This window comes from Nannospalax galili, unplaced genomic scaffold (assembly GCF_000622305.1).
Source record: "Nannospalax galili isolate Female #2095 unplaced genomic scaffold, S.galili_v1.0 scaffold85, whole genome shotgun sequence".
NCBI classification, from domain to species: Eukaryota; Metazoa; Chordata; class Mammalia; order Rodentia; family Spalacidae; genus Nannospalax; species Nannospalax galili.
This window is the reverse complement of record NW_008358866.1, coordinates 7633543-7646343: the sequence shown is the minus strand read 5'-3', so window position 1 is coordinate 7646343 and position 12801 is coordinate 7633543. Positions and strand designations below refer to the sequence as shown.

The following is a 12801-nucleotide window of genomic DNA, read 5'->3' as shown; positions in this document are numbered from 1 at the left end:
GGCGGTGGTCATTCTTTTATCAAGGGATTCACTTATTTCTGGACAAAAGAAGATTTAAATAAAATTCAACAAAATCCCTCAAGCATTTTGGAAAGATAGTTTTCAGTGGAATACCAAAAATTAGAAAGATGTCAAAAGTGGTTATCTGGGTTGAGGTCTTCAGTAACTGAGGAAATCATTAGCAGGAGGCTGGGTGGGCTGATCCAGATGTGGTACCTGTCATCACACTGTAGTCTTCATTTCTTTGAACTACTGTGATACTTAATGGTCTTGCATTAGGAGATTTTTACCAAAATTAGTTGATCTCTCTCCTCGAATGGAAGTGATGTCTTCTTCAAAAATACTGAGACAGTTTTCAAGGAAAAATTTCACAAACGATATATTCCTTGACATTTTGTTTTGCAGATTGGATGTGTGGGAACACGGCATCCACAGAACACTTGGGCTATGGAAACTGACAGAGTATATGCTGCCATCTGAGTAATTATGGAATAGATCTCACTGTTGTATAGCATTCTGACAATGTTTCTCAAAAGAACGTTCGGTTTGGACTGCTTCTCTAAAAGACTCTGGATCGCATTTACTCTCTCCTGGCTGTTCTCTTCATCAACAATACCAAGACAGTCATCGTATATACTGGATAAGAATACACCCCCTGGGATAGTCTAAGAAAACTCCTTTAAGACAGATGCTACAATGAAGACAGATTCATTGTTCAAGTTCACTTCTTCTCCAGTACTAGCTTTTCTTTCAGGGCTCTGCATGAATTTATACTGGCTACCACTCTGAAGATTCCTGCTGTGCTTAACCCCTTTTCATTATTAGGGAGAACATGTCTAGAATTGGTGGAGGCAGATTGTCACCCTCACAAGTATCCATGACACCATGACAGGGTTTTCCAAACAGTTACCCTGTCTTTGGGGCTGAAGGAGACATGCACACACTGTTCTGAAAGGTGTTTGAGCCCTGGGGAAACACATGAATTATGAAAGGCCATCTTCTTTTAATGGTCCTCTCCTTGTTCTTCACTTGGTCCCAGCTGGGTTTCTGGGCTTCAGGATGAACCATCCTGTACACAAGGGAACGAAAAACTGCTCCACAGCATGTTTGTCAAATTTGGGGAATGCATGAAATTCCTTAGCCATAATGGCATGAATGCAGCATTTTGAAGGTCATTTTGATGGCTTATGGATTCTCATGCCCCATGAGTGGGTATAGAGCTCTCCCCAGCCAGGACAGAACCACAGCTGATAACCTCTCTCAGCACTAGGTACTCCTAATAGTTAGTATGACTTACTGATAATATCACTCACTTTTTCCGAATTTGTTGTTATTGTTGTAGTTAATGGCTTTGAAGGAAATAGTACTACTGTCCTTTTTGATCTGAAGAGCAGAAGTTGGTCACAAAGTTTTCTGTGAGCCATCCCAAGAAATGGACTCGCTGGCAGCACTGTGGCCTTCCCCAACTGTTTCCTCACAGTCATCCATCTACAGGGCACTCAATGGAATGACGCACTTTACCTTAAAGGCTTTCTTATGCATAGTGATAAATAAAACCAATGCTGTCTTGTCAAAACTGAAAAGGTATCAAAATAGAACTTCATGCTGGAATGAATGCTACTGTTGTCCTTATTGTATGTCTTCAATTTTTTTATATTTCATATTTTTATACATTTTTATTGAATTTTTCTGCATTTCATACAAAACATCTTAATCATCTTTATACCCTCCTCCCCCATCTGCACCCTCCCATAGCCCCCCCACCAGATTTCATGCATTCTGTTATTTATATTAGGGCCTATCAAGTTAGTATACCTAGAGGTCCCTCAACGCAAGTTCATCAACTGGAGTACAGTCAGCCCATCTAGAGCTACTCCCTTAAAGAAGATCAGCTCTCCCTCACCCAGAAGTAATCAGCTGCCAATAGTTCTTTGACTAAGATTGAGGCCTGTTGCCCATTTCTCTAGTTCTATACTGGGTTTATGTCTGCTTGAGTTTGCATGGGTCTTGTGCATGATAATGCCATTGCTATAGATTCATATAGTAAGGTCCCAGGAGCCTGTAGGACTCTTATTTCCATATGGCCATGTACCTCCTCCCCTGGCACAATCGTTCAACCCATTCATTTGTAATGGTCCCTGGGCCCTGAGTGGGTGGAGTTTAATATAGGAGTCCTGTCCAAGGATCCACATACTACAGACTCCTATTCCCTCCCTTTGGCCATTGTTGCCTTTGTGTTCATTTCCCTCTGTTGCATGAAGGAGCTTTGCTGATGAGAGTTAAGAGATGCATTAGTGTTCTCTCTACATCTTGTTCTACTATGTTCTGTGAGTCTTAGGTGTAGAGGTTCCATTGTCGATGTACCACTTAGGGTTGGGTATTTCACAGACACTTATTCTCCAGTGTGACCAGTTGTGGAACTCTGTAATAGTCTCCATCTCTTGCAAAAGAAGCTTCATTAGTGAGCGGTGACTTGCATATTTATCTGTAAATATCAAGATCCATATTTAGTATATAGTAAGAAATTACATTTGTCTAGGGATGTGACAGCCTTAGAGTTTTCTCTAAGAGCTATGACCTCTCCAGCTGTATTTGGCTATGTTTACAGTACCATATATGAGTTCCCTCCCACTGAGTGGGCTTTAAGTTCAATTAGGTAGCTGTCAATTACCCCCAAGATAAAAGTGCCACCAGTGCCCCATGTAGGTTGCTCTGCTGGTCACTGTTGTGGTCATTAGGTTTTAAAGCTGGTGTTAGACCATCAATTGATGTTCTCCCTTAGCAGGTTACATAGTGTCCTCCAAAACTATGAGAGCTAGCCTTCAGGGAGGTGGCTTCCAGGTCAGTTCCAGTTCTATTGCATCAAGTCCTATGTCGAAAATGTGTCCTGTCTTCAGCAATACGATCTTACCTTCAAGTTCTGGGAGGCAGTCAAGGTCTGTGGAAATAGCCTGTGTAATCTGGGGAGTCTCTTGGACTATTCTGGCCAACAGCTCAAATGGGGGGTTTCTACTGTCTTGCAGTTAAACCACTGTTTTATAAAGCAGGGAGTAATTTAGGGGGAGGGCACAGCCTGATCTCAACACTTACAGTTTTAGAAGTCTGATATTGGTCTCACAGGGCTAAAGTCAAGGTGCAGATGAGGCTGCATTCCTTTCTGGACACTGAGGAAAAATCTTTTTCTTTGCTTTCCCTAGCTTCTATATGATGGGGTTATTTTGTTAACTTTTCCTGAGGAGATGCAGACAAGTGTCTATTCCCTGCAACTATGACACTGATGATAGACCAAAGAACAACTCAACCGAAGTCCAATTTGGTAAACTAATGAGTTTTGATGCTTACTTGGAGAGCATGGGTAAGGGGATAAGCAGCTGCATCAATCACCACAGTCTTGTCCTATCTTGGATGACAATCTCATGGCAGCTGCACAATGGAGTTTCTTTTTCCATCAACCTTCCATTTCCTATACACTACAGCATCTCCTAAGATCACTCTCAGCTGAGAGAAGAGGCAGGAAGGAGCAATAGTTGGGACTCCCAGGTGAGGGCCTTGTGACCCTCACTTCCCTCTTTCCAGTAGGAAGTGCTAACAGCTCCATTACTGTTATAAACCTAGCTACCTCTGTATTGCTTTCAGTTGATTGTCATTGTTACCTGGTCAAGGTACTCTCTATTCCAAGATGGTGTTCATGCTATGCCCAGAGGAAAAAGCCACAAACAACAGCTTCATTCTTTCAAGTCAGCAGTATTGTATATTCTGATCACTCTTCTGTAGTTACAGCTCCTTCTCTGTCCAAGTTGGGACAGATTCTTTGCCTTTAAGATTCATGTGATTCACAAAGGGCCACAGGTCAAAGCATAGAGAATAACAGTGGCAGGCTGACCCTAGAATGGGAACTACTGGGGACTGATAACTACTGGGTGAGGGAGAGTGTGCCTTACTTATGATCTCTAGATGGGCTGACTAGACCCTGGTGGATGAATTTGCACTGAAGGACATCTGGGTATAAATGCTAGATTAGATAGGACTTAACACGTATGGTAAATACGTGAGGTCTGGTGGGGGGTTGGGGGGGCCTGGATGAGGGTGGTGGTTTAAATTTGATTATGAAATGTACAAAAGCTCAATAAAAAAATTTTACTTATGATCTCTAGATGGGCTGACTAGACCCTGGTGGATGAATTTGCACTGAAGGACATCTGGGTATAAATGCTAGATTAGATAGGACTTAACACGTATGGTAAATACGTGAGGTCTGGTGGGGGGTTGGGGGGGCCTGGATGAGGGTGGTGGTTTAAATTTGATTATGAAATGTACAAAAGCTCAATAAAAATTTTAAAGATGATTAAGATGCTGTGTATGAAATACACAAAATTCAATAAAAATATACAAAAACTAAATATATCATCATAATAAATAAATATACTAGGAAGAAAAAAGATTCATGTGATTCCAATGGGACTCATTGGATAATCCAGAAAAATCTCCCTATCTCAAAGTCCTTAACCACGTTTGCTGCAAAGCCCCTTCAGCCATTAGAGTATTGTATCACAGGTTCATAGGATTCAGATGTGGATATCTTTAGGCATTCTGCCCATCCCACTAATGGCAACAGCATGAGCTATCTGGAGGGCAGTTTTGCAGCATATGCATCATCTTCTGGATGCATCTTGCTGTCTGGATATCTATCTTATAGAAACATTTACTCATGTACATTAAAATATGTGTTCAAAGATATTCTTTTCAGCACTGGTTGTAAAATCAAGCTTGAAACAAATTACCCTTCAAAAAAGAATGATTAAATAAATTATATGTTTATATTATGTCACTCTTTAGTAGTTAAAAATATAGATAGATCTCTATGTACTGGTGGGAAAGGTCTCTAGTATGTATTCAGTATATGTGTGTGGTGAGAGGGGGAATTGAATATATATATACTATAATAAAATTTAAGTGTATATCTTAAAATGGAAATGTCTGGAAGGATCCCCATCCAACCAATGGAGGCAGTGATTACTTTCATAAAAGAGAATGGAAATAGGGCCATTGTGGCAAAGAATTTATCTACATTTTATCTCCATCCTTTGAGACTTTATGGGACACTAAGTGTAAAGGTAATATACTAATCTGGTAGAGAAAATTGTAAAGCCTTCTAGCATTCAGGTTGTGGCATGACTATTGCTGACTGCTTTAATCCAGATTAATAGTGAAAAATAAGAGCAAAACACAGAGCAGAAAGACTTTTAAAATACTCAGTTTGGTCAGAAAAGCTTATATAAACCCAAAACTAAGTAAATCATTGTTTCTGGAGAAATCGGCACAAATAAAAAGAAGCTAACTATTTTGCTTCAGGACAATAAGTTATCTTAAGGGCATCTCAGGGATTAGCCAGACTCCATCAATCTTAGAGCCAAAGTTTTAACCCATTTGAAAGACTAGTTTGAGAAAAGAGCTATGGAATTTTCTGTACATACAAGGCTACCCAAGGTGTTTCTCTTATTTCAGCTGCCCAGACACTAAAAGACTGCTGCAGCCATGGCTCAAGGAGGCCTAGCGACTGCTTAAGCTATGTAACAGATATGGTATTGTCCCCATGATGTTAGTTAGGCAGGCATGCAGAATGCAAGAGTTGTAGGATCATGGAGGCTTCCACTCAGATTTCAAAGCAAGCATGGGAAGCTAGACAATGTGTGACAGGGTTAGTGTTCCTTCAAGGAGTTTCTGTGAGGGCAGTACCTGAATCTGTAAGGGCAAAGTCTAAGTTTCATTGGCAATCCAAGGGTTCTGGACATATCAGAAATGTGCCAAGGGAAACAATAGTCAATTGAATGGAGTCTGACCAAGAGAGAGGCCACATAGCTTTCAAACTGTAGGGCCCCACCCAGTCAGGAATGCCCCAGTCTGTTGGACCTTACATATTAATACCATGCCCCGTGGATGCCAGATTATGGACCTATAGGAATTAACATTTGCCCTGCAAGCTTTGGATCTTGTTTTGAGCTTATTCTTATTTAATACCAAATTTTCCCATGTAGACTATGAATGTTTACTCTGCCATTTTATGTTGGAAAATGTAGTTTTCTCTTTTATTTTTCAGAGGCTTACAGCTAAGAGTTGCCTTGAGTCTCAGAAGAGACTTTGAAGTTGGGTTTTTTCATACCATTGGAGTTGACAAGCCTTTAAAGGACTTCTGGAGATAGAATGAATGCTTCTTGCGTTATGAGATGGCCATGAGCGTTTGGGGGCTAGAGTAGTGTTATGGCTTGAATAGGAAATGTCCCCAGCAGGCTCATATTGAGTGCTTGGTCTTCAGCTGATGGCACGATTTTGGGAGGTTTGGAAACTTTAGAGCTAAGGCTTAGTTGGAGGAAGTAGGTCAATCACAGGGGGTGTGCCTTTGAAGATTAAATCTGGGCTCTCGTGCTCTCTACTTTCTGTCTACCATGATGTGAACAGCCTCCTTGTCCACTTGCTTACCATGATGCTCTGCCCTACCATGGTTCACAAACATTGGAGTCACTGATTCTGAAATATGAACTGAAATCTCTGAAACCAAGAACTGAAATAAATTCTTCCTCTCTTAGGTTGTTTCTGTCAAGTATTTTCTCACAGCAATGGTAAAGTATTATGTACATTTGTACACTATATTTGTGTATTACATCTGTTTATATGCATATTTGTATCTTTAAATACATTAAATATGTTCATGCTATAGGTATTATCTTCATATTTACATATAGCTGCAATGTCTAAAGTTTTATAAAGGTTTATTCACATATTATTTGTCTTATTTGACATTATATTATCTAAAAATATAAGTATTCTGAACTTAAGAGGCATGCACACAGTCATGTGATTTGAGCTACTCACTTTGTCCCTTGGGACATTAGTTAAATGCTATGCAAAACTAAGGTGTTAGACACAGGATTCTTTTATAGTTCTTTATGAATATTTAAAATTTAAATATAGAGAATAATTTTGAAGTACAATTTAATCTTTAGAGGTATGAAAAGATCATAGTCTTTACAAAGAACAGAATATATAGCTTATGTTATATTAAAAGATAATTCTATGTAATGTATATCTTGGATTAAGTCAGATATAAATGTAGGTGATGATATGGATAGAAACAGTCATACGTTATTTGTATTGGGGCTAGTCAATGATGCTGTGAAAGGTTTAGATTGTGAATTGCCTAAATATAAGCAAATTCTTCTTGCTTTTTAATCATAGATACAATCCAGGGGAAAACGGGTTAAAATATAAAATGACAAAGAAAGCACATAAACCACTATTCAAATGTACACATTGTAGATAGAATTATACTATCTAATATCATAATACATTTCACATGCTGAGCTGGTTTTATATTGATATTAAACTGAATGCTTTGATACCAAACATTCATTATATGGGAAGACTCTTTGCATATTATTTTTGCCATTTAAGTTTCTCACTTATTTTTTTCCATTACTAATGTTGTATGAAGGATTAAGATGAGATTTTTCTTAATGTTCTATTTTAGATGGAGCTGTGGACACAAATTTTCCAGATCTATAAACATAAAATTTAGAACTTTAACACAATCGTGGTACAGTACATTTAAACATTGAATCATGGTATAGTATATTGACATGTTGATATCACTCTTTTCCTTAATATTTTACTAACTCGCACATTTTTGAAAGGCATGTGAATGCTTAAGACACTGAAAACTTACCTAAAGTGCATATCCTTCTATACTTTTTCATTTTAATAAGTAAAATGATATAAAGTTGCAGAGCTCTACATTTTACACTTACTAAATTTCTACCATTTTATAATTTGAGGTTGTTAGCCATTGTTATTTATACTTCTGTAATCAGAAGTTACATTGGTATACTTTAACTGAAAATAATTATGACAAAATAGTTGTTCTTATTCCTAAATATCTAATATTGTTGCTTATTTTGGAAGGGATAATTTTTCTTTTTTAACAGCTTTAAGCTAGTTTTCTAAAACTTGTGGTTTGGCCCTCTGCATGTTTTCCCCTATTTTTTTAAAAAAATAAATAATGTATTGAGAATTTCATACATGCATAATAAGGTGTTTTGACCAAATCCATGCCTACTACCTCCCTTCCAATTCCTCTCATATCTCCCCATCTGTCCCCCCTCTGAAGAGGTAACCCTAAAATCTTTTAGGAATTAGATAAGAGCTCCCAAATACTTTTAACATTTTCGTCCTTTGGAACACAGTATGTTGCAAAAAGGCCCAAGGACATTTTGATTTTTAACCAAGAAACTGGCTACTTTTCTTTGGGGTCTTTTTACCCTAACTGCCTAGCCAATTCCTACCTCCCATTCTTACCACGCCATCCTCTGAAGGGGTTATCCAAATTGCCAACAGGGAATAGGGATGCAGACCACTCTGACTTCTTCCATGCTGAACTGGGATGCAGGAGGAGGCAATTGGAGTACCCCTTCAGTGGGTCTATCTAAAAGACTCCCAAATTGCATAACTCCAACCTCTAGGGGTTATAAAGTCCTTGAATCATGACTAGGAGACATGAAGGAGAAATAAAGACAAGCGTGATTAGCATTACAAGTTCTAGACAGGGAACTAGAAAAAAGTCAGAACAGGGCAATTTTCAAATGTTCATATGAGAGTCCAATGGAATGTCTTGACAAGGGCTTCTAAAAGCATCCTTCTGTTGGGTTCCTCCCCATTTTTCTTTTGTCTGCCAAGGCTGGACTCTAGAGCAATGGATTCAGGATTTGCTTTCAGGTATTTTGATAGCTGTTGGAGTGATTAGAATCAGTGTCAGTTCCCTCTCAAAGGCGACTAGATGGGGGAGAAAACAAATTTATCCGTCATTTTAGAACAAGAGCTGGTTGTCTCCCTTAGCTACAGGTGGGCACTACAGTACTGGGGACCAAAATTTGAAGTCTTACATCTGAGCAGTACTTTCTGGTAAGGAACAAAATCATCAATGAGAAATAATTGTCTAAATAACTTGTTATATAGGCTTAAGCCTAATGTCTGGGAAGTATAATCCCTTGAACTCTTAAAAGACATATACTGATGACTTTACTCTTTGGTTATGCTTTTGGGTGTTTAAGACCATACAGTTGGCCAAAATAAATCAATTTATTTTTACACTTAAGGTCATTTGAGGATCTGTTCCTTAGGTGTCACATGGGCTTGGGAAGAACCAGTTACATATTTGTGAAGATAAGTCAAAGGTCCTGCTCGACCATGTCTGGCTTCACTTGGAAGCATAAATGAGATGTTACCTTTGAGTTGACCCTCCTCTTTGTAGACTGGACACTGGTTCAAGTTCATCTCGTGGGGTCTCCGTGTCCTCCCTGAACGAGAGGACAGGTGACTCACCACAGTTACCGGACATTCTGAGAGATGTTCCATGGTCCCCTGGTACTTAGTCAACCTTGGAAGGCAAAGGGAAAAAACTGTCCTTTATGTCCCTCTGATCACATTAGTATAGGCCTCAAACTATGGCTGTTGAATATCCAATAAGGTTAGTTCCACTAGTCTGGTACTTTTAATTACCATGTGCTATGTAGATAAGGCTTGGGTAAAATACCAATAAGATTAAGTGTATATTATTTTTGTCTCATCCTTTATATATCATAACAAACCTACACAGACCTTCATCACTTGCTTAGGTGTTCTCATTTTTCCTATTTTGGAAACTATCTCCATTCCCATATCCTTTTAACATATTTTTTTTTGTCATTTTCTTTTTTTAAAAATAATTATAAGGCATAATAGCATTAGCAAATAAATTTTCCATCTGTTTTGGGGACTTCTTTTCCTGGGGATGCTAAGCAATGCTTATTCCCTTTTAAGACTCTAGTATCAAGCCAATGTTTGCTTGAAATTTTATTGGGGAACCAATGAATTTATTGAGCTTACTTACCTAGATAACTAAGGGTTTGCTGAGATGTATGAATGACCTGAGGGTATAAACACTGGAAAGCCTTTACCCAGCATGGATCATGCCTTCTCTTTCTAGCTTTGCCAGATTGTATACTTTACCCCCCCCCCAAATCCAGGATGCCATATGTGATTAGTCAAATTACATACGGTTGGCTGGGAAGAGTGGCTGGATAATCTGGTGAGGGTCCAATGAGGGTATGCACACTGGAAAGCCTTTACCCAGCATGAGTCATGCCTTCTCTTCCTCCCAGATTCCAGATTGTATACTTTAGCCCTCCCCAAATCCAGGAGGCCATGTGTGATTAGGGACAAATTACATACAGTTGGCTGGGAATAGTGGCTGAATACTCCAGTGAGGGTCCAATGACCCTTCTTGGCCCTCCTTTAATGAATGAGCACAACCATCAACAAGCCCAATTGTGACAACGTTTAGCAATCAGGCTCAGCTGAAGTCATGATTATGGTAGTTATTTCATGCAGAAGGGACTGCTGTATAGTATCATCTTATTAAAAAAACCACCACATGGAGGCAGGATCTGGGGGCTCTCAGGCAGTGCCCTGTGTTCTCAGCCCCTCTGCCAGAGGGAGGCCAGAGGGAGGCCCGAATTCAGCACTCTCTAGACACAGGATTCTAAAGTCCATTCTAACTCTAGGTTTTATAAGTAGATGTAGCAAAAAAATATTTTTAAACTCAGTTTAGTAGTATTTTGGTTGTTTGTGAAAGAGAAAGCAATAATATTTTCATTGATGTTTTAAATCATGTACTAAATATCTACTATGGTTTGACTTTAACTAATTTTTGATTCTCTACATATGTTAGTACACATCAAATTGTATGACTCGATTTGAATTCAGATAATATTATCTCTAAAGACATTCCAATGTGCTGCTGGTGTTCATGAAAATTGGTACAACTGTTCTGTAAAGCAAATCATCATAACAGGAGAAAGATTTAAAAGCAGTTTAATCATTGACCTAGTAATCTCACTAGAAATTTATTCTAAGAAAGGTATTCCAAGCACTCTAAATGTTCAGAAATCAAGAAAAGGCTTGATACATTAATCTTTACATGCAAGGGACATTTTTATGTAGTCATTTAAAATATCACAAAAATAGTAATAACAGTGAAATCAATAGCTAAATATTGAGCTTAAAGTATAGAAAAATGTACAGGTTTCCTATGCTCTGTACAGGTTCCATGCATGTGGGCCTAAAGACTGGAAGGAGGGACTGGGCGTGGTGGTGCATGCCTGTAATCCCAACACTTGGTAGATAAAGGAGGATCAAGAGTTCAAAGTCATCTTTGACTAAATCCCAAGATAAGTTCCTCCCTCATCTCCAAAGCATATAGATTGGAAGGACAACTCTAAGCTGTTGATGTTTTTAAAAAATAACACTTTTTGGCAATTTCTAATCTTTCTACTGAACTAGTATTACTTTTAGCATTGTAAAATTAAATGCAGCCTGTCCTTCAAATTATGTTTTTCAAATGAATATGTTAAGTAAGAGCTTATAGAAAATCACTGATTTTTCTCAACATTTAGAGAATTATCTATTTCTAATTTTTCCTTCTCCTTGGTTTAGATATAATTTGTTCTTTGTTTTCTGTTTTATTAAGACAGACGTTAGTTGTTGATGTCTTTTCTCTTGGTCCTTTACTTTAGAGCTATATATTTCCCCTTGAGCACTGATTTAACAACTCTAATAACTTTAATATGTTAAATACTTAGAGTAATTTCCCTTTCAATTTCTTCTTTTGCCCTGTTGGTTATTTTGGAGTATATACTTTAAATTTCCATTTGATTCGTGAATTTTCTAAATTCCTGGTGTTTTTTTTGCTCCCCCCCCCAATTTAACTCCATTGCAGTTGTAGAATATTCTTTGTACAATTTCAGTCTACTTAAATATATGGACTATATTGAGATTTGTTTTATGGTTAACACATGGCCTATCTTGGAGACTGCTTCAAGTAAATTTGAGAAAAAAGTGTATTTTGTCACTGTTGATTGGAATGTTCAATAGACGTCAGTTACCGTAGGTTGGCTTATGATTTCCATTTTGATCTGTCTATTGTATTCTTAATTGAATGTAGGGTATTTGAAATCTCTATTATTATTGAATAACCTTTTTATCTTCAATTATGTAGGGCTTGCTTTATTTACTTTGGAATTCCAAATGTGTATGCATTTAAAACTATTGTGTTTTCTTGAGAGTTTCACCTTTTGCCATTGTAAAATGATCCTTCTCTCTGTTAACAATTTTCTCCTTAAAGTCTGTTTTGTTCTGTTTTTAGTACAGCCATTTCATCTCTCTTTTGGTTATTTTTTGCATGGTATATTTTCTATATTCTATATTACTTACTTTAGCATTACTGTGATAAAACACCTGAAGAAACATGTGAGGATTGGGGGCAGAAGGCTCATAGTTTCAGAGATTTTGGTTCATAATGCTCAGGTCCGTTGATCTTGGGCCCAAGGTGAGGCACAACATCATGGTTGCAGGAACATGTGGGGGAAAAAAGAGGCTGTTCACTTCATGGTTAACAATAAGGGGAGAAAGGAAGGAACAGGGAACCAGGTATAACTTTAACTTTCAAAGGCAATACCTCAGTGACCCTTTTCATTTAGCTGGGTCGCATTGTCCAACTAGCACAATCAACTAGGGACCAAGCATTTCAACATATAAAGCCTATTGTAGACAGCTCATATTTGAATAACAAAATCCATTTAAGTTTAACCTATTTATAGTTTGTTACATAAAGTGTGCCTTTTATAGATAGCAATTGGATCATTTTTTCAAACTCTGGCTTGCTAATCTCTGATTTTTTAATCAAAAGGTTTAAGCCACTTATATTTAATGTAA

General features: G+C 38.0%; 1 pseudogene; it reads right to left on the bottom strand.

Moving 5' to 3' along the window:
- Window positions 1-261: 261 nt before the first annotated feature.
- LOC115068313 lies at window positions 262-1178 on the bottom strand (annotated as a pseudogene).
- Between the last annotated feature and the right edge of the window lie 11623 nt (window positions 1179-12801).